Genomic DNA, 6,919 nt, shown 5'->3' on the forward strand with positions numbered 1-6,919 from the left:
CTGCCCTCTCTATTCTGTAAAATGCAGTGCTATTAATTCTGCTATCACATCAGTGACTAATCACAAAATCAAAACATTACTAAATTAATTGTCAGGTGCCATGCATCACTCTTTTCATTACTAGTTATTCTCAGATCCTTTGCAGAACTGACTTTAATCAGTGTACTGGGTATTTGCGACAGTAGGAAAACAGTTGTTTGAAAGTGATTCTACTCTGTTCTAACACAGACTTTTCAAACTTATTGTTGATAAAATTGTTACTAATAATTTTCTAGTATCTCAGATTTCACAAGGTTGAAGTGTACAGGGAGTTCTTCAGTTTTATTGTTGATGATGAATATGCTTAAATATTCCCTGTTAACCAAGGAATTTCAGCTGACAAGGTCCAGGAGAAGAGCATTCTCTGTCGCAGCATCTGCCGTCTGGAACATCATAACCCCAAAGGTAATATTTGCTTCACCCTTTTGGCCTTCCTTAAAGGCCTTAAAACTTGACTCTGGAGCCCGGATGTGGGCTTGTCATCCTGGAGGTAGTTACTGGATTAAAAGATCCCATCTCCACTCTATTGTACACCCCTGCCATCTGAGCTATTTTTTGTTAATTGTAATTAATTTATTATTTTACTGTTTTAATCCTTTATAATATCATTTTATTGTAAACTGCGCATAGTCGCAAGAGCAAGATTGGTGGTGAACACATTTAATAAATAAAATAAAATACATATAAATATATTTTAATTACTTGACTCCCAGAGATTTTAAATGAGATTGTTTTTTGTCTCTCTCCACCTTCTAATGTGTGCTAAACTGCTAAATTCTCTTCAGAAAGTAAGAGATTATTTTAGGAAGACCTAAGGATAATTGGAGGACATAGAAATGGAGCTTTCTGAGGGAACTATACAATAGTCACAACAAATGCAATAGAATAGAGTTCCCCAACCTTTCTGATTTTGCGGCCCAGTGGGGGGGGGGAGAGGGGACGTTTCTGTACAAGTGGATGGCAAGCCTGCCTGTGTGCAGCTCCATTTACACGAGTGGCATGCACACATGTCTGTTGCTTGTGCAAATGGAGCGTGTATGCACCTGCTAACCCCCTCACACCATTTCTGCGGCCCGGTTACAAACACCTCAAAGCTCACTAGTGGGCTGTGGCCCAGAGTTGGGGATCCCTGCAGTAGAAATTGAAAAAAGATGATAGTGAATATTTAGGTGCCACAGATATGGAGTTTTCTAAATCTTTGGCCTGAGTATGGGTTACAAACATTTAACATGGAATATACTATAAGTGGAGTAAATGTTCCTGGAAAGAAAGAAATAATAAATTATTTGAAAAAATTAAAGCATTATTTGCCTAGAAAAGAGTCATATCAGGAAAAAAAAGACATAAATATTTCATTTATAAGTCCTTGAGCAAAGACTTTATTTTAATAGATATTAAAAAGAGAAAGAATGTTGTTTTGCATATTAATACTGTATATATGGGATTAAAATTATGATCCTGCAAGTTTATGCCTTAAATGAAGATAGTTACTTTTTATAAACAACTCATGAAAAGCATAACAGACTTTTCTTAAGAAAATTGGTGTTTGGTGGGGGATTGGATTGGCATGGTCTTCTACAATTGGATCAAATTTTATTCAGGGTAAATTATCAAACTTTTCTTTAATTTGATGGACAATTTAGGATTGGTTGATTTAGATAGAAGAATGGTAATTCAAAAAAGTATGGTTGGCTTATAAATACTGAAGAAAAAAGAAAAAATGATATCGAAATTATAAGAGGGAGATACTGTATTAACAAATAATGTAGACATACAAAAACATTTTATGAATGTTATTCTCATTTCTATAAAGGACATATTACTTTGGAAAAAATAGATGAATATCTTAGAACGGGGTCCCCAACCCCCGATCTGTGGACCAGTACCGGGCCGTGGCATGCCAGCAATCAATCCGCACAAACAAGGAAAGCCCCCATCTGCAGGATGCAGGCAGCACACAAAACCATGCCCCTTCTGGTCCAGGGAAAAATGTCTCTCCACATAACTGGTTCCTGGTGCCCAAAAGGTTGGAGACCTCTGTCTTAGAATACAAAATTGGCCAAGGATTATAGAAGAACAAACACAAATTATGAATGAACCAGTAACAATAAGGGAAGCTTTAGAAACAATTACAAAGAATAAATAACAGATGGACTACTGAATTTGTATTATAAAGAGTTTGAGAATAAACTGTTACAACCTTTACAATAAAAATTAAGTCTATTCTATAGGGAGGAAAAATGCCAGAGACTTGGAAAAGGGCTAATATGACATTATAAACATATGAAGAGGGACAAGATTTCACTTCAGCAAGAAATTATAGAACAATATCATTATGGAATAATGACTACAAGTTGTTTACAACAATTTTAGCTGAAAGGCTAAAAATAATTTACAAGAATTCATTCATGAGGATCAATGTGAATTTTTTTTATCTAAAAGACAATTGAAGAATAATATTAGAACTATCTTGGATATTTTGAAATATCTGGAATAGCCTAATGAAAAATAAGCCATATTGCTCTTTTTTAGATGCTTTTGATAATTTGAGCTGGTCTTTACTGTTTTTTGGAGCATGGAACAAATAAAAATGCTGTACTGTATTAGAATTTTCTCAAGGGGAATGTAAAATAAAATCAAGATTTAACAATAGAAGAATATATTTATTTATTTATTTATTTATTTATTTATTTTATTTAGTTACATTTATATACCGCCCTTTCCCTGAGGACTCAGGGCGGTTTACAGGGAATTAAAAAATCCACCATACAAAAGTTAAAAACCAAATTAAAAGATATTAAATTGACCCTGTACACTTAAAAACCCCAATTAAAAATTTCTCCTCAGCCTGGGCCCGAGAGCTCAAAGAGCCAGGTCTTCAGGCCCCGGCGGAATGATCGGAGGTCGGGGGCAGTTCTCAGCACCGGCAGCTGGTTCCAGAGGGCAGGCGCTCCCACTGAGAAGGCCCTATCCCTGGGTGTCACCCGCCGGCAATCTCTCACCGGCGGAACCCTGAGCAGACCCTCCCTGTGGGAGCGCACTGGGCGAAGGGCGTTTGATGCCGGCAGCAGGTGTTCCCTCAAATAACCCGGACCCAGGCCATGTAGGGCTTTATAGGTAATAACCAGCACCTTGAATTTCACCCGGAGGGCAACCGGAAGCCAATGCAGCTCGCGGAGTAGAGGTGTTACATGGGAGTATCGGGAAACCCCCATTACAACTCGCGCGGCCGCATTCTGCACCAGTTGAAGCCTCCGAGTGGTCTTCAAGGGCAGCCCCATGTAGAGAGCGTTACAGTAGTCCAAACGGGAGGTCACAGGCGCATGGGTAACTGTGTGTAGGGCGTCTCGGTCCAGATATACTTGTCCATTGATTTCTTATGTACAATTATCAGAAAGTAGGTAAAATATTTTAAGGTTTTCAACAATGTAAGATTGAGTTTATAACAGAATTACAGCAGGCACTGTAAATGCCACACAAAGAACAGCACACACACTGCTGGCGAGAAGTTCCCTAAAGATGGGCTCCAGTACGAGATCAAAAGCTCGGAAGAAGAAACCTCTGGTCCCAGTCACTGACCCAGATTGGAGCCTGCAACATTATCCTGGGACACGGATATTCACCTTCATTCGTACAACAGAATTGTATACTAATGATGAATATGTAATTCCTAGCAAGTATAAACTTTTGCTGAACTATGAGACAGAAGAAGAACAAGTAAGAGAATGTATGATCAAATTGGGTCAAAAAAATTGGTTAACATATACTTATAGGAAAAATCTGGTTGAAAAGGATTGAAATTTATATTACCGGTATGTTTTAAACATGAAGACAATTTTTTTAAAAATGTATACAATAAGAATGAATTTTTATAAAAGATCACATTTTTAAAATGAAACATATTTTATAAAATAGAACCTTATCACTGTCATTCCAACATTATTACATTATAAAATTTTATGTTTTAAATAGTAAAATACCATCTTTAACATCTGTTCCCAGTAGCCTTAACTTGCCATATCACCAAGAAAATACTGATGAAACACAGAAAGAAATTCTCTCCATGTTGAAATTAATACAAAAAACAATTACTTTAGCTTGTGACCAGGTTAAAAATAACACAAAGGAGATAAAAGAACAATTTTCCAATTTAAATCTACAAACTCAGAAAACAACTACAGAGATAAAATTTTATCTTTAATGGACATGTTAAAGAAGCCAAAGAAATTAGATACAAATATATGTATTAATTCAGAAGATTTTAATAGACTAAAGTACAATTGAAAACAAAGGTTTTCATTTTGGGACTAGTGAACAAGCAATTATAAAAATATTATGGAACTTCATTTTTATACAGGTCAATTGAAACAAGATTATTATTGTATAAAGTGGAAAGCCTGAACACTACCCAAAATGGAAGAATGATTGATGAGGATAAAAGAACTTGCAAAGATGGCTAAATTAACTTTTTTAATTAGAGAAAAGTTAACATCTATGTTTATGACTGGAAACTGCTTGTAGGATTTTTGCACAAAATAGAAAAAAATGAATTTATGACTAGTGGTTTCAATGATTACAAAAAAAGGATAATAATTTTGGATAAAATTGGGTAACAAAAAAGTGAGTTTCATTTGTGAAGATAGAGTAAGACAATTCTATAATTTTTATTTGCTACAAAGGAAATTGGAAGCTTTCTATTTATTTTGTATTAGTTTGTATTAGTTGTTATGTTCTCTTTAAAACTTAAAAGATTTTTATAATAATGCATGCTAAAGTATTAAATACTGTATATGTTTTGTACATCTCATAATCTTTGTCACTGTTTGAGTAGCATGATGAAACCAATATAATAAAGAATAAAATATTCAAGAAGATGGGCATTTATTAGCCTGTAATACATATATATGTATGTATATTATCCTTTACCCACCGAACTGAACAAGGTTTTTTTTCTGAAAACACAGCAGCAGCTATAATAATTACCTTGAGATAGCTGAATTACAGTAAATAGTGCATTCCTGCAAATTAGATCTATGATGAGTCAAGAAAGGACTCAGCAACTATTAATGGTTGCTTTTGTTTCATTATTTTGTTGCTGTAATTGAAAATATGACTCTAGAGAAATAATTTCAAAATTGATTGGGAAGGACATTTCTTTATCTGACAGAATCCAAAATCTGTTTGCTTACCTATGCAGGATATAAATAAAGTCAGTGTTGTTTTTATTTATACTATGCATGCCATTCTGAAATAAAAATATTACAGAGACACACACAGAGAGAGAAAGAGAGATTTGCATACCTCTTATGTATAATATTTCATCTCAGTTTCTCTGCAGTACTAAAAAAAATCAGCTGTTAACCCTTATACTCATACAGTATACTATATCCATTACCCACTCTGGAAACAATGGCTGTATCTACACATATCATCACTTAGTCAAGATTTCTTTTGGCCAGAGTTTGTTGAACCAATTGGGCTCAGTAATGCAGTTGTGGAAAATCAAAACAGCTTTTTTGGCCAATATGTTTTTTCCTTAGTCTCTGTCACCAAATATTGTATATCTAACAGTATGTGTTTACGGTATGTACAAAATATTGCTGGCAGGGAAAACATGATGAAAAAAGGCAAGATTTGAATTTGAAGAGCAATGTACCAGGCAGGGTCTTGGCACCTCAGTGGCTAAGAAGAGGAACTTAGGTAGGACACAAAACAACTCAGCATAAATCAAGACTCTGGCTACTGCAAACTTTGGTTAAAGCAACCCCAAATTTAGAAGCCATCTTTTAATGATTTCAAATTGTGATTTGTTCCCTAGGATGGATTTAGGTGCCCCAAGAATCCAAATCCTACCTAATATTAAATGCAACTTTTTATTTTTTGTAAATGTATTTACATAAACATCCTCTATTAAAATATGAATCATTATTCATCATTATTAAAAAACTGGATTTGTTTTTAGATGTACATTTGGCCCAGAGATGTATTTATTTAGTATCAAGCTACTACTCTCTGGCTAATTATCTTCCCCAGTTTCCATGGCCTGTTGTATGCCGTCAAGAGCATTGGCTCTAAGACACTCTGCCAAAGTGTACAACTAGGGAGCAGGTGTCTTGATAAATGCCAACTTCCTTATGTTCCCAGCGGATGCATAGATGCACCTGCTGGTTACAATTTCACCTATTGCATCAAGTAAGCACTTGTGATGGTATATAGGAAAACCTGCTTTTTAAAAAATTAATTACAGTCTCACTCCTGCTTGCTTTTGGTTTCTATCTTCCATCTACCTGCATACCCCAAAGGCTTGGTTTCAGAAAACCTTTAAAACCCGGAAGTTTTCACTTGAATCTTTCCTGAGAATTTACTGGCAGGCAGTTATATAGATGAGCAGCGTCAATTTATGTATGCATTTTATTTTGTAACAATATTATATACTGCTTACTATGTACTGCAGTACTATACTTACTGTGTTTATATAATATACACATTCAGAGTAACGATTAAGGCACCAGGCTAGAAAACAGGTGACTGTGAGTTCAAGTCCCACCTTAGCCATGAAAGCCAGCTGGGTGCCTTTGGGCCAGTCACTCTCTTTCAGCTCTACCCATCTCACAGGATTGTTGTAATGGGAAAAATGGGAGGAGGAAGGTGTGTTGGATATGTGCATTGTTTTGAGTGATTTGTAAAAATAAGAGGTGGGATATAAATAAATAAATTAAAATTTTCAATAATTTTTTTAAAGTGACCTCTATACCATAAAGATAAATAAGTGGGACTGTAGCAATGCATAGAATATGGAAGTATTTTGAAGTTGGAAAGGGAAAATCCCCTTCAAAATCTTCCAAATAGTATATATGCCATTGGATGTTAATCTTACGGC

This window comes from Vipera ursinii, assembly GCF_947247035.1.
Source record: "Vipera ursinii genome assembly, chromosome: 3".
In the NCBI taxonomy this organism is placed as follows: domain Eukaryota; kingdom Metazoa; phylum Chordata; class Lepidosauria; order Squamata; family Viperidae; genus Vipera; species Vipera ursinii.